Consider the following 18,775-nt stretch of genomic DNA (forward strand, 5'->3'; position numbering starts at 1 on the left):
GTTCCCGTCCTGGTCTCCATTCTCCCAGCCTGTTCCTCTTCACTCCTTTTTCCTGCTTCTTTATTGATGTAACTTCATGGTGCTGCCTTTTTTATCTTGAGGGCAGGCTCCCCTCTTATACCCTTCTCTCCACAGCAGTTCTCTTTAAAACAACTTTTCATTGGTCAGACAACTTTGAATGTAACAACAACAGCAAACACACAGAAACATCCATGCCTTAATGGCTGGAGAACAAGAGAACCAGCTGGGGAACAAGAAACCAGAGACTGCATGGAGTCTCCTGAATCACCCTTCTTTGTTCCCTCTAAACTCTTTTATATTCCTGATGGTCTGGTCGTTAAGAGTCTAATGTTATCTCAACCATGGGGCTTTCCAACCCCCATGGCCACATTCCCAAATCTCCCCCTTCTTTATTAATATCAACCATTTTCTTGACATGAATTACCACTCCATATATAACAGGGAGAATTGTTCTGGGGTGCTTGTCTTTACACGTGGAGAAGGCACAGGTTTGGAGGAGCACTGCCAGGGGTGCCTATCACTATTTCCGGGTACGTTCACCCCTCACCCAATCACCACCCTCTTAACAAAAAGAGTATACAGGTATGCTACCCTGTGCATTCATGAGGGAGTGATACCAGGCAGGGGCCACCCTAGTTAGAAATGCAGAGTGCAGTAGAGGTATCCTCTACCCTAGGCGGAATGAGAAAACGGGACCCCTCTTTCATCACACGCATAATGGAGTGGGATATGAGGAATGGCTAGGGCGAAACTAACCCTCTAGCTCGAGGAAGACAAAAGTAGACCTGCGAGTGTGTACACATAGTACGCATGCGCTGTACGCATGACACTCACTCGGCTTCATTCGAACCTCACTTGACTATTTCCGTTTCTTTTGTTTTAAACTCTGAGTCGGGGTCAGGGGAGGAAAGACAAAGTGGTTTGTTTTTTTGTTTGTTTTGTTTTTTCTTCCCCCTCCCCCCCCTCTCTTTCTGCGGGGGAAGGGAAAAATAAAAGCAGAACTGGGAGGAAAACACGGAGGGGGGATTCACACCCGGAGATAAAAGATTCCTGCTCCTCCCATTTTTCCCAGTAGCCGGGTACAGCGTTGCTCCTCTCCTCTCCTCTCCTGCCACTGCCGCTTGCTGACAGGTTAGTCTGCCGCCCTACGGTGCTGGATGGGGACGACACCAGGTCGGGTGAGGGCATATGGGGGAAAGGCTGTGCTTGAACTTTCTATGATGCAGAAAATGTACGTTTTTGTCTCGGTGGGTTTGATGGTGTTTTAATAGATAGTGTGGGTTTTTGTTCTTAACCTCCTCCCCCCTACTGCCGCTCCCCCCTCTTCCCCCCCCCCCCCCCCCCGCCCGTTCCACTAGGATGTGCAAGTCTTCTGCTGGCTGTCGGAGTTAAAAGGACTGTATGTGTGCACTTCTGTGCACATTAATAAGATGGCATTTTTCAGTGCATAAGAATACCTTCTTCTTCCCCCACCCCCCTTTCAGTTTTCACCCCTCCCTTTCCTTTTGTAACTGTTAAGCTTCCTGGCTTGCGGAGGAGTGGGAGCACTTCCTTCTTTATGTGTGCATGGTCAGTGTGCCTCTGCATCCTGCCAATTGTTCTTAAGTTTGCGTGGAGACCTTGCATTGCTGTGCATTGGCTTAGGCATGTACAGGGTGATAAGGAACGCTTTCGTGTTTGTGAAGAGGCGATGGTAGAGTTGAGATGGGAGCTGAGTCATGTTCAGAGAGCTTTTCCTCTCGTCCTGCTCCTCCGTTCATGGCTTTGCATGGATTAAAACCCCACTGTCTTTGGCGGGGGGAGGGGAAGGAATCTGTCTCTAGTCAGAATGGAGTGGGCATATTCCTTGCTAAATGACCTCATTTATACAGATGTGAGGTTGCAATGCTGCGTGTAGCTTTCAAGTTCTATGAGAAGTAGGACTTGAAGTAGATTTAAAAAATAAATGATTGTGGTTTGCATTGGGGTGCGCCCAGCCCCCCTCCTCCCCGCCCTGAGAGTTTCTAGTTATTTTCTACAAAGGTTGAGTTTGCCAATGAGTTGTGCTGCTATGGAATAATGTGGCAATTGGTCTCTTGTCGAAAAGTAGCTGATTCCACTTCAGAGTGTCCTGTGAAGAAACTACAGGACACTTAATACTCTAATGTTATGGTTATATAATATTTAGATGCTCTTTACTAGATCATGTATATTTTGTTTGGGGAAATGTTGTGTACTCCATAATTTTGTGTATGCGTAGTCTCAAATCAGTTTAGCTTTTTTTTTCTTTTCCTTCTTCCCCCTATGCATATGAAATATGGGTGACTGAGAAACCTAGATCTAGAAATTCTGTTTGATAACCCATGTGTGCTCTGGAATGTTCCTTTAAAAGTGTTTTGCTTTGGTATTTTTCAGGAGCCCTGCATAATTGTCTGCGTATATTTCTTAAAATTAAGGTTGTGGATAAGAAGATTCACATTTAAAAAAAAAAAAAAAACAAATAAAAAAAAAACACAGATGCTATCTAAACACAGTATTCATTCTAACTTATAAATTTCATGTCCATAATGATCCTTTTCTGGACTAAAATAGTTTTAGATCAAAATGTCTCTCCAGGAAGCTACTTCATAAATATATTAAAAATGCATGCAAACTTTAAGCTAGATATGTCTGTAAAGGGAATGTATGTTTTGGGAAAAACACTGCATCTGTGCAGTGTTTTACCCTTTGAGCTATTGTTTTTAATAGGTGATGTGGGCTTACTTAAAAATATATCTTGTAAGAATGTAAGTGTATAATATTCCTGTTTGTGTATATCTCCCTTCATCCTTTCATATTGGGATAGTGGTCTGACTGGTATGTAGCTTGAGACAGACACTAAACAAAAGCCTTTATCAGTAGTTCAGCAGTATTTGGTAATGCAACACATATAAAAATGTTGATGTTCTTGAATGTCCTGTGGTCTAAACTGTTTCCTTTTTGAAATTACTAGTAAAAGGCCGAGTAACAATTCAAACGCTACCCCTTTGTGAGGTGGTAGGGACTCTGTCAAGTTTGAAGGGAGGCAAGAGAAACACAGAATCACAGAATCATCTAGGTTGGAAGAGACCTCCAAGATCACCTAGTCAAACCTCTGACCTAACACTAACAAGTCCTCCACTAAACCATATAGCTAAGCTCTACATCTAAACGTTGTTTAAAGACCTCCAGGGATGGTGACTCCACTGCTTCCCTGGGCAGCCCGTTCCAATGCCTAACAACCCTCTCGGTAAAGAAGTTCTTCCTAATATCCAACCTAAACCTCCCCTGGCACAACTTAAGCCCATTCCCCCTCGTCCTGTCACCAGGCACTTGGGAGAACAGACCAATCCCCACCTCACTACAGCCCCCTTTAAGATAGCTGTAGAGAGCAATAAGGTCGCCCCTGAGCCTCCTTTTCTCCAGGCTGAACAAGCCCAGCTCCCTCAGCCGCTCCTCGTAGGACTTGTTCTCCAGGCCCCTCACCAGCTTCGTCACCCTTCTCTGGACCCGCTCAAGCACCTCAGTGTCCTTCCTGTAGCGAGGGCCCCAAAACTGAACACAGTACTCGAGGTGCGGCCTCACCAGAGCCGAGTACAGGGGGACAATCACTTCCCTGGCCACACTGTTTCTAATACAAGTCAGGATGCTGTTGGCCTTCTTGGCCACCTGAGCACACTGCTGGCTCATAATCAGCTATCAACCAATACTCCCAGGTCCTTCTCTGCCAGGCAGCTTTCCAACCACTCCTCTCCCAGCCTGTAGCTCTGCTTGGGGTTGTTGTGCCCCAAGTGCAGGACCTGGCACTTGGCCTTGATAAACTTCATATGGTTGGCCTCAGCCCATCGGTCCAGCCTATCCAGATCCTCCTGCAGAGCCTTCCTACCCTCGAGCAGATTGACACATGCACCTAACTTGGTGTCATCTGCAAACTTACCGAGGGTGCACTCGATCCCCTCATCCAGATCATCAATAAAGATATTAAAGAGAACTGGCCCTAGTACCTGAGCCCTGGGGGACTCCACTAGTGACCGGCCTCCAAATGGATTTAACTCCATTCACCATGACTCTTTGGGCCTGGCTATCCAGCCAGTTTTTAACCCAATGAAGCGTAATCCAGTCCAAGCCATGAGCAGCCAGTTTCTTGAGGAGAATGTTGTGGGAAATGGTGTCAAAAGCCTTGCTGAAGTCAAGGTAGACCACATCCACAGCCTTTCCCTTGTCCACTAAGCATGCCACTTTGTCATAGAAGGAGATGAGGTTCATCAAGCAGGACCTCCCTTTCGCAAACCCATACTGACTGGGCCTGATCACCTGATTGCCCTGCAAGTGTGGCGTGATGACACTCAAGAGAATCTGCTCCATGAGCTTCCCTGGCACTGAGGTCAAACTGACAGGCCTATAGTTTCCCGGGTCCACCTTAAAGCCCTTCTTGTAGATGGGCATCACGTCTGCTAGCCGCCAGTCAACTGAGACCTCCCTGATAGCCAGGACTGCTGATAAATAATGGAAAGTGTCTTGGTGAGTACTTTGGCGTGTTCTCTCAGTACCCTCAGGTGGATCCCATCTGGCCCGATCGACTTGTGTACATCCAGGTGCTGTAGCAGGTCACCAAACATTTCCTCGTGCATTATGAGGGCCATATTCTGCTCCCCATCCCCTTCCACCAGCTCAGGGTACTGGGTACCCAGAGAACAACTGCTCTTGCCGCTAAAGACTGAGGCAAAGAAGGCATTAAGCACCTCAGCCTTTTCCTCATCTCTTGTAACTAGGTTTCCCCCCACATCCAGTAAAGGATGGAGATTATCCTTAGTCCTCCTTTTCATGTTGATGTATTTATAAAAACATGTTTTGTTATCTTTAACAGCAGCAGCCAGACTGAGCTCCAGATGAGCTTCGGCCTTTCTAATTTTGTCCCTGCACAGCCTTACAACATCCTTATAGTCCTCTTGAGTGGCCCATCCTCTTTTCCAAAGGTCATAAATGCTCTTTTTCTTCCTGAGCTCTAGCCAGAACTCTCTGTTCAGCCAGGCCAGTCTTCTTCCGTGCCGTCTCATCTTTGGGCACATGGGGACAGACTGCTCCTGCGCCATTAAGATTTCCTTCTTGAAGAGTCCCCAGCCTTCCTGGACTCCTCTGCCTCCCCAGGGACTCCAGTCCCAACCAGTGTCCTGAACAGCTCAAAGTCAGCCCTCCGGAAGTCCAAGACTGTGGTTTTACTGATCCCCCTCCTGACTTTGCCAAGAATGGAGAACTCCACCATCTTGTGGTAACTCTGCCCAAGACCGCTCCTGACCACCGTATCTCTCACCAGTCCTTCTCTGTTTGTGAACAGAAGGTCTAATGGGGCACCCCCCTGGTAGGCTCACTAACTGGCTGCATCAGGAACCTATCTTCTACGCTGTCCAGGAACCTTCTAGACTGCTGTTGTGATTTAACCTGGCCAGCAGCTAAGCACCACACAGCCATTCGCTCACCCTCCCCCCTCCCTCTCTGGGATGGGAGGAGAGAATTAGAAAGAAATGAAAACCTGTGGGTTGAGATAAAGACAGTTTATTAGGACAGAAAATAAAGGAAAATAATAATTATAATAATAGTACTAATAATAATGTGTACAAACAAGTGATGCACAATGCAATTGTTCACCACCCGCTGACTGATGCCCAGCCTATTCCTGAGCAGCCAGCCCCCCACCCCAGCCAGGCCCCCCACATATTAATTGTTCAGCATGACGTCAGATGGTATCGAATACCCCTTTGGCCAGTTTGGGTCAGCTTTCCTGGGTCTGTCCCCTCCCAGCTCCTGCTGCACCCCCAGCCTGCCTGCTTGCAGGACAGAGTGAGAAGCTGAAAAGTCCTTGGCTTAGTGTAAGCATTGCTCTGCAACAATTAAAACATCAGCATGGTATCAGCACTCTTCTCATCCTAATCCAAAACATAGCACCCTACCAGCTACTAGGAGGAAAATTAACTCTATTCTAGCTGAAACCAGGACAACTGCTTCCTCTGAGCTGTACTGTATATCCTGCAGGTATCTGGGAATTTGAAGTCCCCCATAAGAACAAGTCCTGGCAATTGTGTGAGTTCTGCCAGCTGCTTGTAGAATGCTTCATCTGTCTCCTCATCCTGGTTTGGCAGTCTATAACAGACCCCTACCAGGATGTCCGCATTTTTGGCCTTCTGCTGATCCTAACCCATAGGGACTCAACCTTATCATTCCCAGCCTCAAGTTCTACAACATCAAAATGCTCTCTAATATAGAGAGCCACACCGCCGCCCCTTCTGTGTTGTCTGTCCCTTCTGAAGAGCCTATAGCCATCCATTGCAGCACTCCAGTCATGGGAGTGGTCCCACCACATTTCAGTGATAGCAACTAGGTCGTAGTTTGCCTGCCCCACATTGGCTTCCAGCTCCTCCTGTTTGTTGCACATATTGCTTGCATTGGTGTAGATGCACTTCAGTTGGGCCATTGCCCTTTCCACAGGCCCTGACATTGTTCCCCCAGGCTCATCTGTAACAAGCCTTATTTCATCCCCTTACCCCTTGTTACCTAGTTTAAAGCCCTCTCAGCGTGCCCTGACAGCTCCTCGGCTTGTATCCGTTTTCTCTTTAGAGATAGGTGGGACCCATTTGCAGCTATCAGGCCAGGTGCCGAGTAAAGTGTCCCATGGCCAAAAAAAAATAATAAAATTTCTGTGATGGCACCAGCCTCTGAGCCATGTGTTTATCAGGTGGGCTTTCTGTAGTCATCTCTGTACCGCTCCCTGCCACTGAAGGGATAGAGGAAAACACCACCTGTACTTCCACTTGTTATAAATCACTCAGTCCCAAAATAGGATTATAATCAAAGTTCACAATTTATCAAAAGAATAGAGGTAAGCAAACAGCGCTGGGTGCGTCGGGAGTCTCCGCTCCACCTAGACACACACCAGTTACATCAAGTAGCTGATTTTTATGCTCTTAGGCTAATACATATACATTACTACTTCTAAAAAAAAAACGGGTTATTATAATTGTCGTGGTTTAACCTGGCTAGCAGCTAAACACCACGCAGCTGTTCGCTCACCCTCCCCCCTCCCTCTCTGGGACGGGGGAGAGAAATGGAAAGTGAAGCCCGTGAGTTGAGATAAAGACAGTTTAATAAGACAGGAAAATAATAATAACAAAATAATAATAATAATAATAATAATAATAATAATGATACAATGGTGATAATAGGAAAGTAATAATAATATGTACAAACAAGTGATGCACAATGCAATTGCTCACCACCCGCTGACCGATGCCCAGCCTAACCCCGAGCAGTCCGGCCCCCTCCCCCCGGCTAGCCACCCCTATATATTGTTTAGCATGACGTCAGATGGTATGGAATACCCCTTTGGCTAGTTTGGGTCACCTGTCCTGGGTCTGTCCCCTCCCAGCTCTTACTGCACCCCCAGCCTGCCTGTTGGCAGGACAGAGCAAAAGTCTGAGGTGTCCTTGGCTTGGTATAAGCACTGCTCTGCAACAATTAAAACATCGGGGTGTTATCAGCACTCTTCTCATCCTAAGCCAAAACACAGCATTCCACCAGCTACTAGGAAGAAAATTAATTCTGTTCTAACTGAAACCAGGACATCTATCCACCCCTTATTCCATACCATTTATGTCATGCTCAGGTTACACTCTTTTCCATACATTCTAATTAGTCACCTACAGTAGTCATAGTAGTGGTAACATACAGTATTATATAGTAATTAACATGGTACAATTCAGTTCATGGGCTATTCTCACCCAGTATTAAATCTCCTTGTGGTACACACCGGACCTCTCCGTTCTTTTGCATCACCCACCAAGTGTATCCAGGTCCCTGAGCGAAAACAATTCCACGAATAGGTTTGCCTTTTCCTGAGGCAGGAGTAGCCCAGACTGTTTTACCGAGCATATTTCTTACATGCACTACAGGAACTTTATCCCCATCTACAGTACGTAACAGGTTTGATTGGGCAGGTCCAGCTCGGTTGGCAGATCCCCTAGTATTGACTAACCAGGTGGCCTTTGCCAAATGCGTATCCCAGTTTTTGAATGTCCCAGCGCCCATTGCTTTCAATGTAGTCTTTAACAGTCCATTGTATCGTTCAACTTTCCCGGAGGCTGGTGCATGATAGGGGATGTGATACACCCACTCAATACCATGTTCTTTGGCCCAAGTGTCTATAAGGTTGTTTCGGAAATGAGTTCCATTGTCTGACTCTATTCTTTCTGGGGTACCATGTCGCCATAGGACTTGCTTTTCAAGGCCCAGGATAGTGTTCCGGGCGGTGGCATGAGGCACAGGATATGTTTCCAGCCATCTGGTGGTTGCTTCCACCATTGTAAGTACGTGGCGCTTGCCATTGCGAGTTTGAGGGAGTGTGATGTAATCAATCTGCCAGGCCTCTCCATATTTATATTTCAGCCATCGTCCTCCATACCAAAGAGGCTTTGACCGTTTGGCTTGCTTGATTGCAGCACATGTTTCACAGTCATGAATAACCTGTGCTATAGCGTCCATGGTCAGGTCCACCCCTCGATCACGAGCCCATCTGTATGTTGCATCTCTACCTTGATGGCCTGAGGTGTCATGGGCCCATCGGGCTATAAATAATTCACCTTTATGATGCCAATCCAGATCCACCTGAGCTACTTCAATCTTAGCAGCCTGATCCACCTGCTGGTTGTTTTGATGTTCTTCAGTAGCCCGATTCTTGGGCACATGAGCATCTACGTGGCGTACTTTCACAGCCAGGTTCTCTACCCGAGCAGCAATGTCTTGCCACAATGCAGCAGCCCAGATGGGTTTGCCCCTACGCTGCCAGTTGTTTTGCTTCCATTGCTGTAACCATCCCCACAGGGCATTTGCTACCATCCATGAATCGGTGTAGAGATAGAGAACTGGCCATTTTTCTCGTTCAGCAATGTCTAAAGCCAGCTGAATGGCTTTCACTTCTGCAAACTGACTCGATTCACCTTCTCCCTCAGCAGCTTCTGCAACTCGTCGTGTAGGACTCCATACAGCAGCCTTCCATCTCCGATGCTTCCCCACAATACGACAGGACCCATCAGTGAACAGGGCATATTTCTTTTCATTCTCTGGTAACTGGTTGTACAGTGGGGCTTCTTCAGCACGACCCACCTCCTCCTCTGATGATATCCCAAAGTATTTGCCTTCTGGCCAGTCCATAATCACTTCCAATATTCCTGGGCGACTGGGGTTTCCTATTCGAGCCCGCTGAGTGATCAGTGCAACCCACTTGCTCCACGTAGCATCAGTTGCATGATGCGTAGAAGAGACCCTTCCCTTGAACATCCAGCCTAGTACTGGCAATCGGGGTGCTAGGAAAAGCTGAGCTTCAGTACCGACCACCTCCGAAGCAGATCGAACTCCTTCATATGCTGCCAATATCTCCTTTTCAGTTGGAGTATAGCGGGCCTCAGATCCTCTGTATCCCCGACTCCAAAACCCCAGGGGCCGACCTCGAGTTTCCCCAGGTTCTTTCTGCCAGAGGCTCCAGGTGGGGCCGTTCTCCCCGGCTGCAGTGTAGAGCACATTCTTTACATCTGGTCCTGTTCGAACTGGCCCAAGGGCTACTGCATGGACTATTTCCTGCTTGATTTGTTCAAAGGCTTGTCATTGCTCAGGGCCCCATTCAAACTCATTCTTCTTACGGGTTACTTGGTAGAGCGGGTTTACAATCAGACTGTAATTTGGGATGTGCATTCTCCAAAACCCCACGAGACCTAGGAAAGTCTGTGTTTCTTTTTTGTTAGTTGGTGGAGACATAGCTGTTATTTTGTTGATCACATCCATTGGGATTTGACGACGTCCATCTTGCCATTTTATTCCTAAAAACTGGATCTCTAGTGCAGGTCCTTTGACTTTATTTTGTTTTATGGCAAAACCGGCTTTCAGAAGGATTTGGACTATTTTCTTCCCTTTCTCAAAAACTTCCTCTGCTGTGTTACCCCACACAATAATGTCATCGATGTACTGCAGGTGTTCAGGGGCTTCCCCCTGCTCTAGCGCAGACTGGATCAGCCCATGGCAAATGGTAGGGCTGTGTTTCCACCCCTGGGGCAGCCGATTCCAAGTATATTGGACTCCCCTCCAAGTGAAGGCAAATTGTGGCCTGCAATCTGCTGCTAGAGGGATGGAGAAAAATGCATTAGCGATATCAGTTGTGGCGTACCACTTGGCTGCCTTCGATTCAAGTTCGTACTGAAGTTCCAGCATGTCCGGCACTGCAGCACTCAGTGGTGGCGTGACTTCGTTCAGGCCACGATAGTCCACTGTTAGTCTCCATTCGCCATTAGACTTTCGCACTGGCCATATGGGACTATTGAAAGGTGAATGAGTCTTGCTGATCACTCCTTGGCTCTCCAATTGACGAATTAGCTTATGGATGGGAATCAGGGAGTCTCAGTTAGTGTGATATTGCCGCCGGTGCACAGTTGTGGTAGCGATTGGCACTTGCTGTTCTTCGACCCTCAACAACCGCACAACAGAGGGGTCCTCTGAGAGACCAGGCAAGGTAGATAATTGTTTAATGCCTTCTGTCTCTAAGGCAGCTATACCAAAAGCCCACCGGAACCCTTTTGGGTCCTTGCAATATCCTCTTCTAAGATAGTCTATGCCAAGGATACATGGAGCATCCGGGCCAGTCACAATGCGGTGCTTTTCCCACTCATTCCCAGTCAGACTCACTTCAGCCTTTCTCACAGGCCATTCCTCACAGGCCATTCACAGGGACACTCCAGTCATATCTATAGCAGTGCTAAATCAACCACAAAGAAGGCAAAAAGGCTGTAACTGTTAGGAATAAGAGTTTGGAATAACAAAAGCAAATAGGCTCATGGATTTGAGGAATATTTCTGAAGATTTGATAAATTGACTATAATGAGGGGGAGACTGGGACACTGGGAGGAAAGGGAAGAAACCACATCTGTGGAAGAATTAAATTGCCAGTGCAGGACCCAGAGACAGACAGAACTGCTCTCTAGTGACATGAATTGTTAAAATATTCCTTTGCAAGGTACAAGAACTATATACATTAACCATTCTGTTTTTCTTAGACTTGTGGTTATACAAGGGTATGTAAGACAGAAGGTCACATTCATCATACCATGCGGCCCTAGCACTGTTCCATACTGACACGAATCAGATGAACATATATCACACACTCCATCTACAAACTGCCCCAGTCCCTTGAAGTTCCTTTTGATAGCCTTCAGGCTTCTCTCAGCAATTTCATCGTTGCCAGCCTGGACTATCAATAGAGGATAGTAATCAGAGGGGCGAACCAGGTTGGGATGGTTTCTGGCAATGTCCCTGACCCAGGCCCCAGGGAGGCCTTCCTTATGGGTAGGGTCAGGCCGACATATAGGGCCTTCTGTTCCCCTGAGAAGGGAGTCGCCTACAATGATTGCTCTTCTTTCTTTCTTAGTGGAGGCAGTCTTGAGGTGTGGAGTCGGCTTCTTCACCTTAGGCAACCTCCTGGGTGGACTTTCCACCTCATCCTCACCCACCAGTCTCTCAAGCTCCAAGGCCTCAAACCTGTTGTGTAAGGGCACCTGGGAAGGCAAGGCCAGTAGGGAGAGGGGTTGCCTGCAATGCTGAGTAAGGACCTGTCTCCATTCCTCCTCATCTACTAGGTCCCCTCCCTCTGCCCAACAGCGACAGGACAGGGGGTCCACCACTATTTGTGGTGTCTCACCCCAGTGCTTTTCTCCCAGGCCTGGCAGGGCGTTGCTCCACTAGTCTATCTCCTGCTCACACTCCCTAATAGCCCTTAACCTCTCCACCTGCTCCTTGAGCTCTGCCACCAGGCTGACCAGGTCATCCACCTGCTCACACCTCACACGTACGGTCTTTGCCGCCCTCAGCTGGCAGCAACAGGCTCAGGCACTCCCTGCATCCAGAGACCTGAACTGCCACATTTTTGAACAGGCAGTCTGGGTCGCCAGAGACTTCCTGGAAAGAGCTTTCTGCCTAGTGCAGACCGTGGCTGGTTTAGCTACAGGTAGACAGCCGGCAGATGAGCTAGCGGGGAGGGGTGCCTTGCCCTGTCCGAGCGCGCCCTGCCGCGGAAACTGCCATGCTACGCCGTTTTCCCGCTCTGTTCACTGTACTCCAGGTCGCTCGCACTCCCTAGGGGCTGCCTTTGAACAGGAGGAAGGGAACGGACTCTGCTCCTGGCTCCGCCCACACCTCGCCAGCCATTCTCGCAAGGGCTGCCCACTCGAGTTGCCTCGATGCAGGAAAAAACCCCTCATGCCGAGATCTCCCTGCTCTGCTGCAGAACATGTCTGCCCCAGAGCCGATTGCCTAGGTGAAGAAAATTGACTTAATGTCAGATTAGAATATCTGATTGAAATAAATGGCTAGAAAGACACTGCTTATGTCCAGAATCTTTTATTTGGTACAGGACTTGTACCGGAATCCTGTCTCTAGGGTAAATTTATAACTTTAATGAAAGACAGATGTTGGGGAGATTAAATTAAAGGCTCACAGTTGCTCTAAATTTATTTGCTTTGCTGAAATGTAGTTAGTGCAGTCAAAGGGAGGAAAGGATGGGTTGCTTTGCAGTCCTTGCTCTTGTAATATGTATTGTTGAGTCTTACAGTTGATTGATAAATAAATATTGTATGCAGAAGTTTATTCCAAACCCTAACCCTTGGTATACCTTTATCTGCGAGCTAGAGCCTTTTTTAGTACTTGTTATTTGAAAAAGGTGCTGATACACCACAGTTGGCCTCTGTGTACTGGGCTTATGTGGCAAGGTTTTGGTATCAGGGAGGCTGCAGGGGTGGCCTTTGTGAAAAGAGTCCAGAAGCTGCCCCATGTTAGGTAAGAGCCAGTTCCAGATGGCCCCAAAACAGACCTGCTGCTGGCCAAAACTGAGCCAGTGACTGGTATGAGTTGCACCTTTGTGAGAGCATATTTAAGAAAGGTGTGTGGGGGGGGGAGAACACTGCTGTGTAACAGCAGCTGGAAGAAAGGAGTGAGAAAATGTGAGCGAAACAACCCTGCAGACACCAAGGTCAGCAAAGAAGGAAGGAGAGGAGGTGTTCCAGGTACAAGAGCTGAGATTCCCCTGCAGCCTATGGAGAGAACCATGGTGGAGCAGGATGTCTCCCTGGAGCCTGTGGTGTACCATGTCAGAGCATATATCCACACTGCAGCCTGTGAGGACCTCACTCTGGAGCAGGTGGATCTGGCCTGAAGGAGGTTGCAGACCATGGAGAACCCCCACAGGAGCAGACTGGGATGAAACTGTAGCCCATGGAGAGGAGCACACACAGGAGTAGGTGGTCTGGTGGGAACTGCAGCCTGTGGGGGACCCATGTGTAGTGGTTTACGAGGCAAGGCTTTGGTAGCAGGGGGCCATACGGGTGGCTTCTGTGAGAACAATCTAGAAGCTGCCCCATGTTAAGTAAGGGCCCCGCTGCTGACCAGAGCTGAGCCAATAAGTGATGTTGTTTGTGCCTCTGTAGGAGCATATTTAGAATTAGAGAATATCCCAAGTTGGAAGGGACCCATAAGGATCATCAAGTCCAACTCCTGGCACCGCACAGGTCTACCCAAAATTTTAGACCACGTGACAAAGTGCACAGTCCAATCGCTTCTTAAATTCAGACAGGCTTGATGAAGTGACTACTTTCCTAAGGAACCTGTTCCAGTGTGTGACCATCCTCTCAGTGAAGAACCTCTTCCTGATGTCCAGACTGAACTTCCCCTGCCTCAGCTAACACCGTTCCCATGGGTCCTATCACTGGTGATTATGGAGAATAGGTCGGCACCTCCCTTTCCACTCCCCTTCGTGGGGAAGCTGTAGACTGTGATGAGGTCTCCCCTCAGCCTCCTCTTCCCCAGGCTGAACAGGCCCAGTGACCTCAGCCGCTTCTCATATGTCTTCCCCTCTAGGCCATTCACCATCTTTGTAGCCCTCCTCTGGACACTCTCCAACAGTTTAACGACCTTTTTGTACAGTGGTGCCCAGAACTGCACACAATATTCCTGTTGAGGCTGCACCAGTGCAGAGTAGAGTGGGACAATTCCTTCCCTCGACCAACTAGCAATGCCGTGCTTGATGCATCCCAGGGTACGGTTGGCTCTCCTGGCTGCCAGGGCACACTGCTGGCTCAAATTCAGCTTGCTGTCAACCACAACCCCCAGATCCCTCTCTGAGGGGCTGCTCTCCAGCATCTCGTCGCCCAGTCTGTACATATAGCCAGGGTTGCCCTGCCCCATGTGCAGGACCCGGCATTTCCTTTTGTTAAGCTTTATGCGGTTGGTGTTTGCCTAGCTCTCCAATCTGTCCAGATATCTCTGCAAGGCCTTTCCACCCTCAGCTGAGTGTACAACTCCTCCAAGTTTGGTGTCATCAGCAAATTTACTCAAAACACCTTCTAGTCCTACATCCAAATCGTTTATAAAAACATTGAAGAGGACTGGCCCTAAAATGGAGCCTTGAGGGACCCCACTAGTGACCATCCGCCAGCCTGATGTGGCCCTATTTACCACGACCCTTTGAGCCCTGCCCGTCAGCCAATTGCTCAACCATCGTATGATGTTTTTGTTTAGTAGTATGCCGGACATTTTGTCCAGTAGGATCCTATGGGAAACTGTGTCAAAAGCTTTGCTGAAGTCCAAAAAGATCTCATCATCTAGTTTCCCTTGATCGACTAAATGGGTGATCTTATCATAAAAGGAAATCAAATTTGTTAGGCAGGACCTTCCCCTCGTGAACCCATGTTGGCTGGGACCAATGACTGCATTGTCCCCCAGGTGCACTTCAATAACTTCAAAGATCATCTTTTCCATAATTTTACAAGTCACTGACTTGAGACTGAGAGGCCTGTAATCACTAGGGTCTTCTTTCTTACCCTTCTTGAAAATTGGCACAACATTTGCCAGCTTCCAGTCTACTGGGACCTCTCCAGATTCCCAAGCCCATTTAAAAATAATTGAGAGAGGTCCTGCGATGACGTCAGCCATCTCTTTAAGTGCCCTGGGATGAATCCCATCTGGACCCATGGACTTGTATGGATCCAGGTGGAGCAGCAAATCCCGCACACGTTCAGGGTCAGTTGGGAGTTTGTCATTCCCACCGTTATGGTCCTCCAGCTCAGGGCACCCTGGGTCCCGAAGCCCATCATCAGTGTTGAAGACAGATGCGAAGAAGGCATTAAACATCTCTGCTTTGCCTATGTCATGGTCTGTGAAGAGACCTTCCCCATCAAGTAGCAGACCTATGTTTTCTTTGGTTCTCCTTTTTCTGTTCACATATCTAAAAAAAACTTTTTTATTGTCTCCCACAGACATGGCCAGGTTCAACTCTAGTTGGGCTTTGGCCCCACGAATTTTCTCCCTACAACCACAAACAGCATCCCTGCATTCCTTCCTCCTTGCCTGACCCTGCTTCCAGCAGCCGTACACTTCCTTTTTTCGCCTAAGCTCCAGTAGAAGATCCCTGGTCAGCCAGGCCGGCCTTCTGCCCTGCCTGCCTGACTTCCGATATTTTGGAATTGCCTGATCTTGTGCTTTTAGGAGGCAGTGCTTAAAGATTGACCAGCACTGATGGATACCAATGCCTTCAAAAGCAACTTCCCAGGGGACCTTGCTGACTAGTTCCCTGAGAAGCCTGAAGTCTCCTTTCCCCATATCCAGGGCTGAAGTTTTGGTGGCAGTTTTCCTTCTGTCACCATAAATTCTAAACTCAACCACTTCATAGTCACTATGACTGAGACGGCCGCCAATTGCCACGTCCCCCACAAGACCCTCTCTGTTCTCCAGCAACAGATCTAGGAGGGCACCTTTCCTAGTTGGCTTCCTTAGCACCTGCACCAAGAAGTTATCATCGAGGTGCTTTATGAACCTCCCGGACTTGCTCGTGTCAGCGGTGTGGTGATCCCAGTTGACATCTGGAAGTTGAAATCCCCCATAAGGACAAGGGGAGTTGATCTCGAGGCATCTCGTAGTTCCGCAAAGAATAATTAATTGTCATTGTCGTTCTGGCCAGGTGGTCTGTAATAAACTCCCACAACGACATACCCTTTATTTGTTCGTCCCTTAATCCTTACCCAGAGGCTCTCAACTTTGCCATCGCCAACTTGAAGTTCTACACTGTCCAGCCCATGCTTCACATACATCGCCACCTTGCCTACCCTGCCTGTCCCTTCTGAAGAGCCTGTAACCATCTGTTGCGACACACCAGCCACAGGACTCGTCCCACCAGGTTTCACTTATGCTGATGATGTTGTAGCTGTGGGACTGGGCCAAGACTTCTAGCTCATCCAGTTTATTCCTCATACTGCATGCGTTTTTGTAGAAACACTTCAAATGCGCCTCCCTACACGCAGCACCTTGTGGAGCCAACCGAAAGACCTCACTAGCACACAGTCCCTCTGATTCTAGCGCACCATCCCTTAGCTCATCACCAGCATGCCTGGTTTTATCCCTTTCCCCCTTCGACCCTAGTTTAAAGCCCTATCTATCAGCCCTGCCAATTCCTGAGCAAAAATTGGCCTTATCCCTCTATGAGAGAGGCGCATCCCATCTGGTGTCAGCAGGCCCGGAGTCACGTAGACCTTCCCATGATCGAAAAACCCAAAGTTCTGCCAGTTGCACCAGTCCCGACGCCACGTGCTAATGTGATGAGTCTGCTTGTCAGCATCGATTCCCCCCTATCGGAAGGACAGAGGCAAATGCAACCTGTGCCCCTGATCCTTTAAGTAGTTGCCCCAAAGCCCTAAAGTCCCTTTTGATCGCTCTTGGACTTCTCCTTGCTACCTCGTCATTACCAGCCTGAAAGACCAGTAGCGGGTAGTAGTCAGTGGGCCGTACCAGGTGCTTGACTTTCTTAGCAAAGTCTCTCACCAGAGCCCCAGGGAGGCAACAGACTTCCCTGTGGTTTGGGTCTGGTCAGCATATTGGGCCCTCTGTCCCTTTCAGAAGGGAGTTCCCCATGACAATAACCCTTCTTGCTTTCTTGACAGAAGATGTAGCAACGCGGGGGTGTAGGTTGCCTTGCCTTAGGCACCCTCTCCAACTGGGATGGGCTTTCGTCTACATCGTTGTTCTGACTGTCATGTTCTAGAGCCTCATACCTGTTATATAAGGATAGATGGGAAGGTGAGGTGGGCAGGGACAGGGCTCGCCTACCACCCCGAACAGGAACCTGCCTCCATTCCCCGCCTTGGCCTAGGTCTCCTCCTACTGCCTGGTGGGATGGGAGAATGAACTTTTGTCTTCTGTGTAACAGGAGACACTTGTGCTGTGGCAGTCTCCTGAGTCTGTCTCAGAGAGGGTAGATTACACCTCCACCAGTCAATTTCCCTCTCTGACTCCCTGATGCTCCTGAGCCTCTTCACATCCTCCCGAAGCTCTGCTACCTGGCTGAGGAGCTCTTCAACCTGGGCACACCTCCCACAAGCATACCCCTGGCTGCTGCAGTCAGATACTGACAGAAGACTCAGGCACACCCTGCAGCCCAAGACCTGGACGGCAGTGTGTTTTCCCGAGCACTCCGTCTGAGTAGCCACATCGGTGACTGTGGCTGGAGAGGCTGCAAGAGATGTGGAGGCCATGGTTTTCTGCCTGGTTGATACCATGGCCAGGTTCCTCACAAGCAGGTTACAAGTACTGATGGGAAAGACCGCTGTGAAAGAGCGGCGAAGGGCCCTGCCTGTGCAAATTGCCGCGTAATGCCCTGTTCACCACGTTCCTGGTCACCTGCGCTCCCCAGGGGCTGCTTTTGAACGGCCGGGGAGGGGGCGCTGCTGGCATCTACGCCTCGTCAGCCTCCCTTGCGAGGGCTTCCGGGTCCTGGTGGCTTCCTCGGCTGCTTTGAGTGAAAAGAAGCCCTGCCCGCTTCGATCCCCCGCTCCGCTGCAGAACGCATCTGCCCCGGAGCTGATCACCTCGGCAAGAGGCAGGAAAGACAGGAGGAGGAAAAAAAAAAAAAAACACAAAAATAAATAAATAAATAAAAAGTGCTGTGCTTCACAGCAGCTGGGAGAATGAGAAACAGCCTTGCAGGTGCCAAGGTCAGTGAAGAAGGAGGGGGAGAGGTGCCCCAGGCACCGCAGTAGCAGTCCCCTGTGGCGAGGACCATGGTGAAGCAGGCTGTCCCTCCGTAGCCCATGGAGTACCACAGTGGAGCAGGGTTTCACGCTGCAGCCTGTGGAGGAGACCACAGTGGAGCAGGTGGACCTGCACTGAAGGAGGCTGCGGCCTATGGAGGACCACCGCAGGAACAGATTTCAGGCTGGACGTGTAGCCCATGGAGAGGAGACCATGCAGGAGCAGGTGACCTGGCAGGAGCTGCTGCCCATGGGGCATCCAGGTTGGAGCAGTTTGCTCCTGAGGGATGGACCCCGTGGTACAGACCCATATCTGGAGCAGTTCTTGAAGAGCTGCTGCCTGTGGGAAGCCCACGCTGGATCAGTTCACCAAGGACTGCATCCTGTGGGAGGGACCCCACAGCACAGGGGACAAGAGTGACCAAGAAGGAGCGGCGGAGAAGCGTTATAGGCTGACCATAACCCCTGTTCCCCTGTGCCACTTAAGGGGAGGAGGTGGAAGAGGGCAGATGTGGGGAAGGTGCTTTTGGTTCTTTTTTTTTTCTTTGTTTCTCACTTCTCTAACTTTTTAGTAATAGGCAGTAAATCTTACTATCTCTCTATGCTGAGTCTGTTTTGCCCGTCACAATAATTGTTGAGCGATCTCCCCATCCTTA

The sequence above is a fragment of the Aythya marila genome (genome assembly GCF_965140915.1).
Source record: "Aythya marila genome assembly, chromosome: W".
NCBI lineage: Eukaryota > Metazoa > Chordata > Aves > Anseriformes > Anatidae > Aythya > Aythya marila.